This window comes from Lathyrus oleraceus, chromosome 4 (assembly GCF_024323335.1).
Source record: "Lathyrus oleraceus cultivar Zhongwan6 chromosome 4, CAAS_Psat_ZW6_1.0, whole genome shotgun sequence".
In the NCBI taxonomy this organism is placed as follows: Eukaryota; Viridiplantae; Streptophyta; class Magnoliopsida; order Fabales; family Fabaceae; genus Lathyrus; species Lathyrus oleraceus.
Genome location: NC_066582.1, coordinates 248,707,817 through 248,727,567, shown reverse-complemented (window position 1 = coordinate 248,727,567; position 19,751 = coordinate 248,707,817). Strand labels below are relative to the sequence as shown.

Genomic DNA, 19,751 nt, shown 5'->3' with positions numbered 1-19,751 from the left:
GAAAATTTTCATTCATATCCAAGAATTTCCACATCCTCATTCATGTTTTGTTTATTTCATTCATTTATAAATCATGGTCCACCATTTACATAGCATATTACTAATTCATCATACATAAGGTCTCTAAAATGCAAAGAAAGATTTTTTTGATTTGCTAATGAGAAACACCAATTTTTCATTTATATCAATGTCATATTCATTACAAATCAATAGTTGTCCAAAACATACATGATTTACAAAAATGGCACTCAAGTTTTAATTACAAGGAGGAAATTACCCATTTCGATCATAATAAACCTTGGAAAGCTGAGAAGGGAGAGTGAGCGTGCCAAGAAAGCTCTTAGTAGCCAGCACCAGATCCGTGTGGAAATTGAATCACTTTTTGATGGAGTTGATTTCTCTGAGCCACCTACCCGTGCTCGGTTTGTAGAGTTGAACAATGATTTGTTCAGAATCAATGGAGGACGCTGGATTACAGAAGAATCAAATTTGAAACTTGTTTGAATAAATAGATATATTTCTCAACAAAGTTGACTGTGACTTTCTCATGTCACAAATACGTTCCAAAACAACTCAAAACTTTAAACTTTCTAGAATATATTATATTCCACTTTGTTGGATCTTATCAAAATGGGAAAGCCCTCACCAAAGATCTTACAAGATCAACATAGGCGTTGTGTCTGAAAGACATTAACACATAAACCTTTTACACAAGGATTCAATCTTATCAGAAAGATACTAACGTCAATGGATTTAATGTTTTAATGGAAAAAAGCGATCCGTAACTATTATTTTCATATGAAAATATGCTAAATGATACTAAAAAGTATTCAAAAGAGTCTGACACATCTTAAGCATCTTCATTCCTTTCCCCCAAATCTATTCCATTCAAGCCTTCAGCCAACATCTTCTACCTATTCTGTTTTTGTATTTCTACAACAACCATATATAGGCTAACAGCACTTCCAATAGCACAAGCCCAAAGAACTCTTATAGACCACTTGTCTACAATTACTCCTCTGGCTCCCATGGCATGCAGTAAAAACCAGCAACTTTAATCTCGGAGAGCTTTACCTACAGATTCAACAGAAATGGAGTTCAAAGTTCAGTACACAACGATACAAGGTTTTCAGCGTTTAAGGAAAAGGAATCGAATTAGGGTGAGTAACCCTGCTGAAGCAGTTGACGTAGATGACCAAGTCATCTAGTATGTGAACTTAGACACATCCTCCTGCAATAATAATGCAACAACTCCTATACAAGAGACAAGCATTACAAATGATAGAATAAATTAGTTGTTGGTCATTAACACTGAACCAACTCAACCTTCTGGTTTTGTTCGATCTCTACAACTTGGTTTCGTGTTTGCTACTTGGTATCTCTTCGACATTTACAACAAACAGGTTCTAAAAGTCTATCCATTTCCGGCAACAGTTACAACATTTCAATTTGGCTTTGCTTCATTGGTGATTAAGTTGATATGGATTTTGAATCTACATCCAAGGCCTAACATTAGAAGATCACAGTTTGCAGCAATTCTTCCACTGGTTTCTACAGTTTTAGGAAGGTTAATACTCATGTCCACCACTCAGCCTGCATGAACCAGAAACATCTTGTAAAGGTTTATAAAATCTAAACTGAGGAAAGAACCTGATGAGGTCGTAATATTTCGAGATGGGACTTATCTGACCTTGAAAGAAATTGTTGAGAGTTTGGATTTGACCGGATACAACCTCAATGTTGATCTTTTGGATGTTCGCACAGACAAGAGTATATTTCATCGCTTTGACGAATTCAATCTCAGGTTTTTGGTGTGGATTTGGTTGACGATGAGAGCAAGCCTGCATTGTACGCTGAAATTCATTAAATGTTGGTCCAACCATGTTGTTTTCAGGCCACTGAAGCGAGTTAAAACTCAGACCAATACTAACCTGGTAAAACAGCTTATTCACTAGCCGGCGCACCGTGAAACCAAGCCTGAGCAAGTAGAGAAATTTTGAAGCATGTTTTAGAGAAAACAGAAACCGAAGCTACCCTGCATAATGAAAGACCTTGTTTCAGTTCACTCAACCCAAATCACGATCGAAAATCTCTGTGATAATTGAAGTTTTGACTTTCACCAATTTTCACTGCAGTAAAAACAAATTAATTTAGCAAGGCGTTAAAGTTCCACAAACAACCCAAAAAAGGATTAAGACGAATTCAAGGAAAGAAAGTGCATGAATTGTATTACCTTTTCCAGATTAAGTACCAAGCGAGACAAACAAGCTGTGAGCACCCTAAAGGACTTCCAAAGGGATACCCTTTTGATCTCCATAGCCAAATCAGAAACCCTAGGATGGTGAGTATAAAAGGAGAGGGGCGGATACTGTTGAGGAGAGGACGAAAAAACCCTAAAATTTTCGACGGCTACTGTAGCGAAAAACCCTAGTATTTTTCCATCGAAAGAGGGCTGCCTCCATCCTCCACCAGATCGCCACCACAGAACCCCAAAGGCCGATGAACCACCACAACAGCATCTGAAGAGACACTCTGCCGCCGCTACCGTTGACACGCCTATCAGGTATCTTTTAAAATGTTTGCTTCATTGATTTTCGATTGGTTTGTTTGTGAAGTGAGAGTAGAGTATTGAGAGAGAAAGGGTCGAGAGGATGAGTGAGGTCAAGAGAATGGGTGAGGCTGAGAGAACGCGTTCGTCTTCTTGAGGAAGATGAACGAGTCTTTTGTGAAGTTTTGTTTCACGTTCCCAGTTCTTCCTCTTTTATTTATTTTAAAAGAAATTAAAACCTATTTAGAACTTAATGACCGTTGGCTTTTCCTTGCAACCTTTCATTAACATATTGTCTGCTGGTATTAATGATGATTAAAGTGTTGTTATTCCCACCCAACAGCCAGGCGGCTAGGGTTGATCTTTGGGATTCTCTCACCATTTTTTGTGGGCTTTAGTTAGCCCAACAGACCATCTCGTTCTAGTTTTATTTTATTTTAATTTATCTTTATCTATCCTTGTTTATATATTTAAGTTGTTGTTAAGGTAACAAATGAACATAAGTGGCTGAGTGGAGAGGAAGCAATTTCACTTTCTTTAGTGAGATGGGTTCGATACTTGGGAATGGCATATCTTCATATTTTCATTTTTTGTGCTCGCTATTTTATTTAAATCTCTTATAATTTCTTACTATTTATTTTGTACCTTTTTATTTAGTCCTTTTTACGCTTGTTAATTTTATTCTCTCCGATTTAATCTTTTAATGTGTTGTAAATAATTTGTTTATTTATCTATTTATTTCGTCCGACTTACTTTCGGACATATTCTCCACGAACTCATGCGCCACATCAATTTAATTGACCAACACCTCAAACATTCCCATTAATCCTTCTATTCAAACGTATTTCTTTATTAAAATTTGAAGAAAAAGATTATCCTGGATGGAATATCCAGTTATAATCCCGAATATTAGGCTCAAGCTGTAAGAGCTTGCAAGCCATAAATATTCGTCTTCTCTCCAAAACACCTGTAAATATCTCAAACCATCTTCTTAATAAAATTTGAAGAAAAAGATTATCCTGGATGGAATATCCAGTTATAATCCCGAATATTAGGCTCAAGTTGTAAGAGCTTGCAAGCCATAAATATTCGTCTTCCCTCCAAAACATGCGTAAGTATTCGAACCATTTTCTTAGCAATATTGGAAGAAATAGACTACCTGTGTGGAATATCCAGACGTGGTCCCGAGTATTAGACCCAAGCTGTAAGAGCTTGCCGGTCATAAGTACTCGTCTTTCAAACTCAAAAAATACTTAATTCCTACCTTAACACTTTTTCAATAAAGATGGAAATGGAACATGGTGTATACTGTGCACTCCTGAGATTAAGATTCAAGGTGGATGCCTTGCCTATCTTAGCTCTCGCCATCGTCTAAAATTGTCAATGCGGTTTCTTCAAACCCCTTTCTCAATCAAACCTCAAAATACTTAATCTTTATTAAATACTTTTTCCAGTAAGATGGAAATGGAACATGGTGTATACCGTGCACTTCTGAGACTAGGATTCGAGATGGATATCTCGCTCATCCAAGTTCTCGCCATTACTCAAAAATACATCCAACCAATCAAACTCTTTTCTCGCCGCCGTGCGATTAATCAAAAAAACCTTTTTCATAAACGAAAGACATATTGTCTTAAGGTGATGCAAAACAATGTTTCGGCCCCGATTGTTGAGTCGAGATAAGTGACGTTTTTCCGAATGTTGATTTGTAAATCCATTCGATGTGTGGTATACGTCCGCTCCTCATCTGTTTTGGGTAAAACAATGTTTTCGTCGATTAATACAATATAGCTTTCGCTAAAATCGACCAACAAACAAACATTTTTCTATCCAGAACCACGTAAGCCTTGATTTCTCTGTTGAGATACGTAGGAGCAGGATTTGTAAATCTTGTCAGGCCCACTAATAAAAAACTTAGGTTTTGTCCTTCGTCAAAAATAAAAAAAAAACATTTTCCTCTCTTTTCTTCTTTCTTTCCCACCTAATAAATTGAAAAGCCTAACATTTCAAACTAACATTAACGCACACAACTGACCTAATGGTTCCCATTGAGTACAACAGACGTGAGGGGTGCTAATACCTTCCCCTTGCGTAATCGACTCCCGAACCCTGATTTGGTTGCGATGACCCATAATCATTGTCGTTTTTTCTTGGGTTTTATCGATATTTCCCCTTTCCTTTTTAGGAATAAATAAAGTTCGGTGGCGACTCTGTTCAGTCCATCATTGCGAGCGTGCGATTGCGTTTCGCTTAAGTCGTGTTCTCATTTTTCGAGGTGCGACAGATGGCGACTCTGCTGGGGAGCTTTTCCCTAAGTGAGTCAAGCCTAATTAGGACGTTTGTGTGCCTTTGTTTGTTTATTTGTGTGGATTTTCTTTCTTGATTTTGCTATCTTTATTGTCATATTGATATAAATTTGTTGTATTAGTTCGATTATGCTTTGGTACTTGGAGGTACTCTGATTGCAAACCTTGTGGAAAAGACTTTTTACCCGAGTCTCGAGTAAAAACATAAGATAGGACGAGGTTGAGTAGTGCGGGTCCACGAGATGAATTTCTCGTTGGGTCGGTGCGAGAACCTTACTTAGAGTAGATTCTTGAGAGGATGTTGTTGCTCGGCAAGTAAGTTGCCGTAAGCTTCGATATTTTCTTTAGGATCCATGACTCTGAGAACCTTTTGTAGAACCTTAGTTCTTTGTCCAACTAGGAAAGATGGTTGCGTAGCATGGGTCTGCGAGTTGAATTTCTCATTGGATCGATGAGAGAACCTCACTTAGAGTAGATTCTTTAGATGGAGTTGATGCCCGACAAGTAAGTTGCCGCAGGTAGCAAACAGTCTAATGGATCCATGACTCTAGGAACTTTTTTGAAACTTTAGATCATACCTGGTGAGAACCATATTCTATACAAAGCAATCAGACTTATCCATGCCTTAAGCCTATTGAACTTATACAAAAAATGCATCACATTCATACACATACATTGCATCAACATCATAAAAAGCAAGCTCTTAGTTGTCTCTTATTTGTTTCAGGAATTGAGAACTTGAAAATGACAACTTCAAGGAGACACACTTTCACACTTAAGTACAAGGAACCTAAGCTGGACAGTCTGAAGGGTTTGATCTCTGATTTGACTCTCAGCAGACGTGATGAGTTCTGAAAAGACTATGGGAAAATTTTGAGTCTTCTGACTAAGAAAGTTGACTATGGAATTATCGGCTCTTTGGCACAATATTATGATCCACCTCTGCGCTGTTTCACATTCGCTGATTTCCAACTAGCTCCTACTTTGGAAGAAGTTGAGAGGATCGTGGGTCTCAAATTGAAGGATTTCAATCCATTTCCAAAGCTCGAAGAAGAGATGGGCCCAAAGAAGATAGCTTCAGCCCTAAGTATCAATGTCCCGACTGTTCGAGACAATTGGGTTGAAAAAGGGGGTTGCGAAGGTTTTGCCGCGATGTTTTTGGAAGATTTAGCTCTGAAGTTCAAGAAAAGTGGAAATTGGAATACATTTTATGCTGTGTTGGCTTTATTGATCCATGGGATTGTGCTCTTCCCAAATGTTGAAAAATTTGTGGATCGGATGGCCATAGAAGTCTTTCTCTCTGGCAATCCAGTACCTTTTCTCTTAGCTGACATTTACCATGCCCTTCACGCTCGACATGAAAAGAGGGGTGGAACTTTGTTGTGCTGTGCTCCTTTGCTTTATACTTGGTTCATGCAACACATGCCTGAAGAAGGCCCTTTTGTGGCAAAAGAACTTAAGTCTCCTAAAAAATTAGCTTCTCTCACTGCAAGTTCCATCAGATGGTATATCCGAGAGTGGGAAACCCCAGACATTATAGTCAGCTGTGGGGAATTTCCTAGTGTACCGTTGTTGGGTACCAAGGGTTGCATCAACTATAACCCTATGTTATCTCGAATGCAAGACGGTTACTCCATGGATGGTCCTCCTGACGCAAAGGACTTACAGCCATTTGTGCTCTTTAACATCCAAGCAAGCAATCCTGATGTAAGAGCAGTACGAAAGGCTTGGTTAAAGGTTGTTAGGAAGGGTAAAGAGTTTGGAAAAAGAAACATTCTCGCCAGAGAACCTTACACTCGATGGGTGAAAGAAATAGTTGGGGAAATCCATTTGCCATTTATCGTAAAGGCTTCAACCTTTCCCAAAACTCTTGAGCCCAAGCCCATACTCCTTGAGGACATGGAGAAACTCACTACTAAGGTTAAGGAGCTCGAATTGGAGAATACTGAATTACGGATTCAGATGAACCGAGTTATCTTGGAAAATCAGAATTTGAAAGAGGAACGTAAGGGGAAAGCCCAAGAACTTGAGGATAGTAACAAGAGAGCCAGGCTATTGGAAGACCAGAAGGACGATCTTGATCATATCCTTATAGGTTCCACATCAGTGATCCAAACCAGGAAGGAAGAGCTCAAGAAAGCTGAGTATAGGATCTGTGAGTTAGGGAGAATGTTGGATAATTCTCTTATGGATAAGAAAGAAATTAAGCTCGACTTTAAGGCACAGATCCGTGAACTGAGGGACACTCTGAAGAAATGCAAGGAAAAGTTATCTCGCGAGATACTCCAAAAGGAAGAAGCTGAAAGAAACTGTCACCGTCTCAGGTACCAGTTGGAAGAAGCTAATAGGAGGTTCGCAGTTTTGGAGAGCCAAGAAGGTGATGCAGCCTACTTGCTCCTAAAAAATGACTGTGTATACTGGAAAAGGTTGTATAGAGAAGCTATAACAACTTTAGATGAAGACCAACAAGTCATCAATAAACTCCAAGAGCTCTATGTTGAATGGAATGGCAAGTTCCGCAACTTAGCTAGGTTTGTCAACCTCAACATGTTGGAACTCCCAGAAAAACTCCAGGAAGCGGATTGGTGTATGTGTCCAGAAAACACGCCTCCTCAAGTTTTCAATTTCATCAAGTTTATCAATAAAATGATAAAGGAGCTCACCACAGATCTTGCTACGATCATAAGAGCTGAGACAGAGCTTAAGTTTACTTGTACTTGAATTTGAATTGTTGGTGTTTAAATCTTTTTGTATTCGAATCATGTGTAATTGAAGTTAAATCTTTTGTATTTGAATTTGATTTTAAATGGAAGTTGTTATTTTGGGTCTCAATTATTACGTGTTATTCTTATATTCTAACATTGTTGGAATAAATAATAAAGATAACTAAGAGTTATGCACAAAATTCACCCATAACATGCACTCATGTCATTCTTCAAAACAAAAAACTCATTCTTGTATCTTCTTCAGTTCCACACTGAGTCCTCAACACCACTACTACACCAGAGCCATCGCTCGTTAAAGAATGGCAGATCAAGAACAAGAATTGGAGAGAGTAAGCTCAAAACTCGAAGACCTACGAGGAAACATGGGTCAAGTCATGGAGATACTACAAGTCATTAGGGCCAAGTTGGACACCCAAACGACGGTCGTTTCAGAAATCGCCGGTCCTACGATTGAACCCCAACCTGCAAGGACAGTACCAACCACATGGCCAGTCTATGGTTTACCTCCCGGTTTCACACCCACAGGTGAAGGCGCCCCTGGTTTTGTACAATCCACTCAGCAGACGGTTCCTCTACCAGCTATCAATGAAACTCATCCAGTGGTCCACACGTTCGCACCATCTCTCATTCGTGCACACGTGCAACCTTATTTTGAGGATCATCAACATGCTCCGAAATTTTCGGACGAAGATGATGAAAGGCATGAAGACATAAGAGGGATGAAAGAGAATTTCCAGATTCTTGAGAAAAGATTGAGGGCTATGGAAGGTGACCAAGTTTTTGGTACTGCTGCTAAGGAGATGTGCTTAGTGTCAGGTCTTGTGATTCCTGCAAAATTCAAGACCCCGGATTTCGATAGGTATAAGGGCCACTCATGTCCTAAAAGTCACCTTATTATGTACTATCGAAAAATGGTTGCGCACGTAGAAGACGATAAACTTATGGTACATTGCTTCCAAGACAGCTTGAGGGGTGCTCCCTCTAAGTGGTACTTAAGCCTTGATCAAAGTAGAATTCGTTGTTTCCAAGACTTATCTGATGCTTTCATCCAACATTATAAGTATAACATGGATATGGCCCTAGATAGGAGGCAATTGCTCAGCATGTCCCAGAAAGATAACGAGTCTTTTAAGGAATATGCACAACAATGGAGGGAAGTGGCCTCGCAAGTCGAACCACCCCTTGCTTAGAAGGAGTTAGCAGATTGGTTCATGGATACGGTAAAACCTATGTTCTATGAAAGGATGGTGAGTAGTGTATCTGCAAACTTCTATGACTTGGTCTCTGTGGGCATAAAGGTTGAGCTTGGATTGAAGAATGGAAAAATGATAACCACCTCTGAAACATCTGGTAATAATGCCAAAAAGTTCCCCGGAAGTTTTCAAAGGAAGAAAGAGGGTGAAACAAATGCAGTGTCAACCAGTCAAAGAAGGTGTCTTTCATGGAAGAAGCAGCATCAATTTGCTCAGCAGCAACCAACTTATCCAGTGCAGTATGTTCAACAACCGTATGTGGCAGCAGTCACACCAAATTTCAACCAATCACAAGCTCCTATCTATCAACTTATTCAACAATCACCAGTATACCAGTAAGCACCCACGCCACCTGCTTATCAACAACCAAGGGCACAGGCTCCCCGTCCATAAAATCCTCTAAATCAAAATAGGGTACAAAGAGGTAGACTTCCGTTCGCTTCAATCCCTATGACGTACACTAAGTTGTACCCATCGTTACTACGAAAAGGGTTGGTGACTCCCAGACCTTTGGGTCCTCCACCAAATCCCTTACCTCCATGGTACAATCCAGATGCACATTGTCCTTTCCATGAGGGTGCCCCTGGACATGATTTAGAGTGATGTTATGCTTTGAAGCATATTGTGCGAGAGCTGGTTGAGAAGAAGATCCTTTCATTCCGAGATGTTGGACCCAACGTAAAAAGTAACCTTCTGCCGGCGCATGGTGATGCTAATGCCATCGAGGATGCTTCTGATGTTTGTATAATCAAAAATGTTGAAAATGTTAAAACTCTGTTGCTAGCACTTCATGCAGGATTGGTGGGAGCTAGTTTGATTAATACACGCCACGACAATTGTGAAGAATGTGTCGTTCATCCAAGAGGATGTAAAGTGGTACAAACAATATTCAAAACTTGATGGATCAAGGTGTTTTGCAAGTTTGTGGTCCTACAACAAACGAGGAAGTTTCAGTCATTGAACCCTTTTTCAATCTACCAGAATCGGTTGAGATAACTTATCACGGAAAATATGTTGTTCATCCATCACCCGTGGTAGTTTGTATGCCTACCCCCTTTCCTTTTGAAAGCACCAAGGCGGTACCCTAGAAATATGACATAACGGTGGTAGATGGAATGGTAGATAAAGAACCCAAAGATGTCGAAGGTGAGAAAGGCTTGGAGAATGTTGACACCAATATCACTAACATCGCTGGGACGAGCAGAATGATCCGCAGTGGTCAGATTTATACTCCCAATATTAATATAAACCCACAAGAACCAACAAGGAAAGCTGCAACTGCAAATCCTACCCCTGAGTATGGAGGGGCACAGCCGGCAGTGCAAGCAGATGAAGCGAGTGAATTTCTAAGAATAATAAAGAAAAGCGACTACAAGATAGTTGATCAGTTACATTAGACACCGTCAAAAATATTTATCTTGTCTTTGCTTCTAAATTCCAAAGCTCATAGGGAGGCTCTACTGAAAGTGCTTGCTCAAGCTCATGTTACCCAAGATATAACGGTTGGCCAATTCGATGGGGTGGTCGCCAATATCACAGCCTGCAACACTCTAAGTTTCAACAATGAAGAGCTACCCAAAGAAGGGAAGAATCACAACCGCGCCTTACATGTATCCATGAAGTGCCAAGAAGATGCTCTGGTAAGGGTTTTAGAGAAAACAGAAACCGAAGCTACCCTGCATAATGAAAGACCTTGTTTCAGTTCACTCAACCCAAATCACGATCGAAAATCTCTGTGATAATTGAAGTTTTGACTTTCACCAATTTTCACTGCAGTAAAAACAAATTAATTTAGCAAGGCGTTAAAGTTCCACAAACAACCCAAAAAAGGATTAAGACGAATTCAAGGAAAGAAAGTGCATGAATTGTATTACCTTTTCCAGATTAAGTACCAAGCGAGACAAACAAGCTGTGAGCACCCTAAAGGACTTCCAAAGGGATACCCTTTTGATCTCCATAGCCAAATCAGAAACCCTAGGATGGTGAGTATAAAAGGAGAGGGGCGGATACTATTGAGGAGAGGACGAAAAAACCCTAAAATTTTCGATGGCTACTATAGCGAAAAACCCTAGTATTTTTCCATCGAAAGAGGGCTGCCTCCATCCTCCACCAGATCGCCACCACAGAACCCCAAAGGCCGATGAACCACCACAACAGCATCTGAAGAGACACTCTGCCGCCGCTACCGTTGACACGCCTATCAGGTATCTTTTAAAATGTTTGCTTCATTGATTTTCGATTGGTTTGTTTGTGAAGTGAGAGTAGAGTATTGAGAGAGAAAGGGTCGAGAGGATGAGTGAGGTCAAGAGAATGGGTGAGGCTGAGAGAACGCGTTCGTCTTCTTGAGGAAGATGAACGAGTCTTTTGTGAAGTTTTGTTTCACGTTCCCAGTTCTTCCTCTTTTATTTATTTTAAAAGAAATTAAAACCTATTTAGAACTTAATGACCGTTGGCTTTTCCTTGCAACCTTTCATTAACATATTGTCTGCTGGTATTAATGATGATTAAAGTGTTGTTATTCCCACCCAACAGCCAGGCGGCTAGGGTTGATCTTTGGGATTCTCTCACCATTTTTTGTGGGCTTTAGTTAGCCCAACAGACCATCTCGTTCTAGTTTTATTTTATTTTAATTTATCTTTATCTATCCTTGTTTATATATTTAAGTTGTTGTTAAGGTAACAAATGAACATAAGTGGCTGAGTGGAGAGGAAGCAATTTCACTTTCTTTAGTGAGATGGGTTCGATACTTGGGAATGGCATATCTTCATATTTTCATTTTTTGTGCTCGCTATTTTATTTAAATCTCTTATAATTTCTTACTATTTATTTTGTACCTTTTTATTTAGTCCTTTTTACGCTTGTTAATTTTATTCTCTCCGATTTAATCTTTTAATGTGTTGTAAATAATTTGTTTATTTATCTATTTATTTCGTCCGACTTACTTTCGGACATATTCTCCACGAACTCATGCGCCACATCAATTTAATTGACCAACACCTCAAACATTCCCATTAATCCTTCTATTCAAACGTATTTCTTTATTAAAATTTGAAGAAAAAGATTATCCTGGATGGAATATCCAGTTATAATCCCGAATATTAGGCTCAAGCTGTAAGAGCTTGCAAGCCATAAATATTCGTCTTCTCTCCAAAACACCTGTAAATATCTCAAACCATCTTCTTAATAAAATTTGAAGAAAAAGATTATCCTGGATGGAATATCCAGTTATAATCCCGAATATTAGGCTCAAGTTGTAAGAGCTTGCAAGCCATAAATATTCGTCTTCCCTCCAAAACATGCGTAAGTATTCGAACCATTTTCTTAGCAATATTGGAAGAAATAGACTACCTGTGTGGAATATCCAGACGTGGTCCCGAGTATTAGACCCAAGCTGTAAGAGCTTGCCGGTCATAAGTACTCGTCTTTCAAACTCAAAAAATACTTAATTCCTACCTTAACACTTTTTCAATAAAGATGGAAATGGAACATGGTGTATACTGTGCACTCCTGAGATTAAGATTCAAGGTGGATGCCTTGCCTATCTTAGCTCTCGCCATCGTCTAAAATTGTCAATGCGGTTTCTTCAAACCCCTTTCTCAATCAAACCTCAAAATACTTAATCTTTATTAAATACTTTTTCCAGTAAGATGGAAATGGAACATGGTGTATACCGTGCACTCCTGAGACTAGGATTCGAGATGGATATCTCGCTCATCCAAGTTCTCGCCATTACTCAAAAATACATCCAACCAATCAAACTCTTTTCTCGCCGCCGTGCGATTAATCAAAATTTTTTTTTTTCATAAACGAAAGACATATTATCTTAAGGTGATGCAAAACAATGTTTCGGCCCCGATTGTTGAGTCGAGATAAGTGACGTTTTTCCGAATGTTGATTTGTAAATCCATTCGATGTGTGGTATACGTCCGCTCCTCATCTGTTTTGGGTAAAACAATGTTTTCATCGATTAATACAATATAGCTTTCGCTAAAATTGACCAACAAACAAACATTTTTCTACCCAGAACTACGTAAGCCTTGATTTCTCTGTTGAGATACGTAGGAGCAGGATTTGTAAATCTTGTCAGGCCCACTAATAAAAAACTTAGGTTTTGTCCTTCGTCAAAAATCCAAAAAAAAAACATTTTCCTCTCTTTTATTCTTTCTTTCCCACCTAATAAAATGAAAAGCCTAACATTTCAAACTAATATTAACGCACACAACTGACCTAATGGTTCCCGTTGAGTACAACGGACGTGAGGGGTGCTAATACCTTCCCCTTGCGTAATCGACTCCCGAACCCTGATTTGGTTGCGACGACCTATAATCATTGTCGTTTTTTCTTGGGTTTTATCGATATTTCCCCTTTCCTTTTTAGGAATAAATAAAGTTCGGTGGCAACTCTGTTCAGTCCATCATTACGAGTGTGCGATTGCGTTTCGCTTAAGTCGTGTTCTCATTTTTCGAGGTGCGACAGTATGATTCTGGTAGGATATGATAAGTCGAGATATTATGATTGATAAAAGTTATGCATGGGATTGGAATTCTAGTAATACAATTGACAAGCAATTGGTGATCTATGATTTCGACGAAGCAAGTAATGATGTTGAAGTCGAAGATATTATTGACATTCTAGGTGAAGTCGAAGTTATTATTGACATATCTGACACAGTCAAAGTCGGAGAGGTTATGGATAGCACAAGTCCGAAACCTTAAAGAACTAGAACTTGTTCAACAAGACTTCAAGACTATGAAGTGGTTGGTGATGATGAAGTTATAACAGATGAAGAACTAGTTAATTTTGCTTTACTTGAAGGTGCTGAACCAATCAACTATAGCGAGGCTATAAAGAATATGAAGTGGAAGTCTGCTATGGTCAAAGAGTTACAACCAATCAAAAGAAACAACACATGGGAGTTGGTCGAATTTCCAACACCTACAAAAGCTATCAAATTGAAGTGGGTGTTAAAGTTGAAGTACAATGTTGATGGGTCGATAACAAGACATAAGGAGAGATTGGTAGCTCGAGGATTTATTCAACGAGCAGGACTCGACTACTCTAAAGTCTTTGCACCTATCATAAGATTGGAAACTATTCGACTATTGGTAGCCTTGGCATGTAAGCAAGGATGGTCGATATTTCACTTAGATGTGAAGTCGCCATTTTTGAATGGACCTTTAGATGAAGAGGTATATGCCACACAACCTCCTGGTTTGTGATTCAAGAGGAAGCAAGGAAAGTATACAAGTTACACAAAGAGCTTTATGGTCTCAAGTATACACCTAGGGCATGGAACAAGAAGATCGACTCATACTTGGTCGAATTGGGATTCGTCAAATGAAAATCTAAGTAAGGTGTCTATGTTCAGGCTGTGGCATAAGATATAACAATCATCTTCTTATATGTCGATGACTTGCTAGTAACTAGAAATAACTTGAATAACTTTTCAAAGTTCAAAGAGTTGGTGAAGAAGGAATTTGAAATGTCGGATCTAGGAAAGTTGTCATACATCATGAAGGAGAATAGTGATCCAAAACGCAGCGGAAATTAAAAATTTTCTCCTTTAGTGATTCTTACGAATGGGCATGATCAATGATAGAGTTGTTACCTCTTGTGGCGATTGAAACCTTTGATGCAAATCTAAGGAGTGATCACGAACGTTGAATGGTGACAACGCCTCTACTCAGTCCACACAAACAGATTCCTCCAGTCTCAGTGCTAGCTGCTACGAATGAAGGCTTTGAGTGAGAGTGAGAGAGAAACGAAACTTCAACTGAATAAATGCTTCTGCACAAGGTTCTATTTATAGAACCACTTGTGTGGGTTGTAAGCTAAAAAGCCCACTTAAGTGTACGTGGCCCATATCTTATGATATACCAAAATCACTTAAGCGCGTGGTACCTTACCATATTTCATATTCTACTTAAGTACCCCGTACCTTACGATGTTCTACAATTCACTTAAGTGAACTGTACCTTACGGTGTTCCTTATTTACTTTATCTCTCATCAATCCGTCCTTTTAGTGAGCGGTATCTAGCAACACATCATTGCTACCCAAGACACAAAAATGTCATGTGATCTGACAAATCCTTTTGTGATAATACTTATGTGTATAATTACCCTTTTCCCCTATGTCTATATTGAACACAAGGCATAGACTGTGTCATCCTTGTCCAATTCAATATTGGGCCCGTAGACATTTATCCTGTTACGCAGGACGGGAAAATTCCATCTAGGTCACTCATGTCCCTCAACATGCTTCGTGGAGTACCCATCAACTGTCTTTATGGTCATCCAATTACGGACAATGTTTGATCAGTAATAAGGCACTCGACTCTATATCTAGGTGAAGGAGAAGGGCGATCCAAAATGCAACATAATTTTAAAATAATTCTCCTTTAGTGATCCTTACAAATGGGCATGATCAGTGATAGAATCGTTACCATTTGTGGCGATTGAAACCTTTGATGCAGATCTACGGAGCGATCACGAACGATGAACAGTGACAACGCCTCTACTCAGTCCACACGAACAGATTCCTTCAATCTCAGTGCTAGCTGCTACGAATGAAGGATTTGAGTGAGAGAGAGAGTGTGAGAGAGAAAGAGAGAGAGAAAGAGAGAGAGAGAGAGAGAGAAAGAGAGAAACGAAATTGAAACTGCACAAATGCTTCTGCACAAGGGTTCTATTTATAGAACCACTTGTGTGGACTGCAAGCTAAAAAGCCCACTTAAGTGTATGTGGCCCATATCTTATGATATGCCAAAATTACTTAAGCGTGTGGTACCTTACCATATTTTGTATTCTACTTAAGTACACCGTACCTTACGATGTTCTACAATTCACTTAAGTGCACCGTACCTTACAGTGTTCCTTAGTTACTCTATATCTCATCAATTCGTCCTTTTGTGTGTGACCCTGTAGGTTTTCGCGATATTAGCAATTATATTAAATCACATATTTAACATAATAAACAATGAGCGGTATCTAGCAACACATCACTACTACCCAAGACACGAAAATGTCATGTGATCTGAAAAATCCTTTTTGTGATAATACTTATGTGTATAATTATTACCCTTTTGCCCTTATGTCTATATTGAACAAAAGGCATATACCGTGTCATCATTGTCCAGTTCAATATTAGGCCCAAAGACATTTATCCTATTACACAGGATGGGCAAATTCCATCTAGGTCACTCATGTCCCTCAGCATGCTTTGTGGAGTACCCATCAACTGTCTTTATGGTCATCCAATTATGGACAATGTTTGATCAGCAATAAGGCACTCGACTCTACATCTAAGGTCCATAGTGGTTTTAGGTCGAAGGGTGGTATACACCATTATCACCATGAGAATAACTTATGACACTTTGCATAACATTCTATATAGTATTCTCATAGCGGGTTAATCCAGTATAAATATTACTCTTAATATTTATACCTATGTTTAAGACTTGATAACTCTTTATCCATGATCCATGAGATGTGATCATCGATCTATATACATAATAGTCTTAATGCTTTAATGTTATCCCACTTCACAATAAAGCTCGACTACGGATACTTTAAGAATAGTGTCCTTATGTTTAATGTGATCTCATGATTAAGTCACACTTGATACATTAAACAGACTAGCTATTCTAAGGACTTTATTAAACAAACATAATAAAGAAAAAACCTTTTATTATTAATAAATAATTCGATACAAGTACCAAACGTATTGGCCTCTAGGGCTTACACCAACACTAGGGTCCATAGTGGTTTCAGGTCGAAGGGTGGTATACACCACTATCACCATGAGAATAACTTATGAAACTTTGCATAACATTCTAAATAGTATTCTCATAGCGGGTCAATCAAGTATAAATATTACTCTTAATATTCATACCTATGTTTAAGACTTGATAACTCCTTATCCATGATCCATGAGATATGCTCATTAGTCTATATACATAATAGTCTTAATGCTTGAATGTTATCCCACTTTACCACAAAGCTCGACTACGGATACTTTAAGAATAGTGTCCTTATGTTTAATGGGATCTCATGATTAAGTCACACTTGATACATTAAACAGACTAACTATTCTAGGGACTTTATTAAACAAACATAATAAATAAAAAACCTTTTATTACTAATAAATAATTCGATACAAGTACCAAAAGTATTGGCCTCTAGGGCTTACACCAACACATCATAGGCATGGAATTTGAAATGTCGAAGCAAAGTATGTGCTACATCAAAGAAATAATGTCAAGGAGATACTCAAGAGATTCATGATTGATGATTCGTCTCCTATATCTTTTCCTATTGATCCAAATTTAAAGTTGGAGAAGCATGGAGAGGAAGACAAAGTCGATGCAACTTTGTTCAAACAAATTGTTAGAACGCTGGGACATGTGTGCAACAGTCGACCTGGTATATGTTTCTCATTCGGATTAGTGAGCAGATATATGAGTAAACCAAAGGTGTCACACATGAAGGCTGCAAGAAGAATCTTGAGATACTTAAAAGGATCGACAAACTATGGAATTTTATTTCGAAGAGACTCTGAAAAAAATAAGATATGGTTAGTTGTTATTCGGATGTTGATTGGTGTGGAGATAAGGAAGATCGAAGAAGCACTACTGGATATTTCTTTCAAGTATTTGGTGCCCCAATCTCATGGTGCTCGAGAAAGAAACTTGTGGTGGAATTGTCATCGTAGAAGGATGAATATATAGTAGGATCCTATGATGCGTGTCAAGCAATTTGGATCAGATTTGTAATGGAAGAGATCGAGGTTGAAGTGAAGAAACCTCTGGTACTGTAGATCGACAACAAGTCAGTCATAAATCTTGCGAAGAATCCAGTTTTGCATGGAAGAAGTAGGCACATAGAAGATAGATTTCACTTCTTAAGTGAGAAGGTGAATAAAGGTGAAGTTGAAGTAAGGCATTGCTCAAGTGAATCATAATTGGCCGATATTTTCACTAAATGATTGAAGATATACAGGTTCCTAACGTTGAGAAAGAAATTAGAAATAGTACAGACCGACAATGATTAGTATGTTTCGACAACTTAGATTATAGGGAGGTATGTTGAGATATTAGGTATAATCCAAGTTGAATTGTGTGGCCTAAGCCCAGAGCTAATTAGGATTTAGGCTTTGTTATTAGTTTGTTATTTTACTTAGTAGTCAAGTTACTTAGATGTACATAAATAGACACTTTGTAATTTACTTTTATCATTTAATTCAATTCAATACTACAATCATTATTTCCTTATTCTCTCTTTCTCTCCTTATTAAGTACTTCAAGCACTAACAACAACCAGTCACCTTTGCATCTCTCTTACAATTCAGTGTTTTAAGAGAGAGAAAATCATATAAAAGCCACATGATACTTTCTTAGGGAGAAGATTACCATCGAAACTATCAAAACCTTCTTTGTTGATTCTAAGAATCAACTTGTTGACCTCTTTACAAAATATATAATACTATAAAAATCATTTTTTTTAAAAATTAAAATAAATGGGTCTTATAAGAGTCACCAAGATCTATTATCAACGTAATAAAATCCTTTAAAAATAACAAGAACACTCCTTTTAGAAAGTGGAGCCAAAAAGGAAAATTAATTAAATTTCTCTCTCTATCTATCTATCTATCTATATATATATATATATATATATATATATATATATATATATATATATATATATATATATATATATATATATATATATATATATATATATATATATATATATATATATATATATATATATATATATATATATATATATATATATATATATATATATATATATATACTAATCAATCCCACTAATTAGAGTAAAGATATACTAAGAAAGAAAAGATTAAATACAATATTATCCCAAGAACATTATAATTGAATAGGTTCAAATGAATATTTGCTTTGAATAGTTATTTTTAAAAACATAATAAAATCCTTTAAAAATAGCAAGAGCACTCCTTTTAGAAAGTGGAGCCAAAAAGGAAAATTAATTAAAATTTATTAAATTTCTTCTTTTATATATATATATATATATATATATATATATATATATATATATATATATATATATATATATATATATATATATATATATATATATATCCTAATCAATTCCACTAATTAGAGTAAAGATATATTAAGAAAGAAAAGATTAAATACAATATTATCCCAAGAACATTATAATTGAATAGGTTCAAATGAATATTTGCTTTGAATAGTTATTTTTAAAATGTTATATTAGATTTTGATTATTTTATTGGAACTTTTTTTTTATATTAAAATTTTAAAAAATCACTTAATTTTAAAGTTATTTCAAATAGTTTTTCATAAAAACTATTTTTAGATACATTTGTTTTTAAAGTTACGATTTCGACTATGTTTTGATCTTCAATAATATATGTTTATGTTATAAGATGTCAAAGTTAGTCTTTTAATTTAGAAAAAAGAAATAAAAAAATCTTGTAATATCTTTAAAATTGTTTCTATAAAAATCATTTTTAAAAATACAACAAAAATCTATTTTTTTAACAATCTAAAACAAGACTCCTATTAAGGGGTTTATCGGTTCGGTTTGGACCGGGTTTTGATAAATAAAAATATTTGAATCGATGATATCTCTATCGGTTTGCTTTGGTTTAATTTTTAATTTTTTTTTCAAAAATGGAACCAAATCAAACTCACCGATTTGGTTTGTTTCAATTGATCAGCTTACAATTTATTTTTCAAATATTATATTTATATGTGTATTTTTTGCTATCGTATTTTTAAATGTATTTTATGCTATTATTTTTTCATATAATATATTATATATAATCAATTTCATGTTCTACTTTTCACATAACTTATCAGTTGTTATTGATTCATATGAAAAAAGGACATGATTTTTATTGCATCCTGA

The 19,751-nt window shown here is 37.0% G+C and overlaps 1 long non-coding RNA gene across 2 annotated transcripts; it reads right to left on the bottom strand.

The window, feature by feature from the left end:
- Nucleotides 1-1,381: 1,381 nt before the first annotated feature.
- LOC127074888 (uncharacterized) lies at nt 1,382-2,095 on the bottom strand. Of its 2 annotated transcripts, none has more exons than XR_007786128.1 (3): nt 1,932-2,086; nt 1,691-1,853; nt 1,382-1,593 (listed from the first exon to the last, which is right to left on the bottom strand). It is a non-coding gene; the product is annotated as an uncharacterized LOC127074888 (long non-coding RNA). The 2 variants fall into 2 exon arrangements; XR_007786129.1 differs by having other exon boundaries at nt 1,388-1,593; nt 1,691-1,841; nt 1,932-2,095.
- Nucleotides 2,096-19,751: the final 17,656 nt, after the last annotated feature.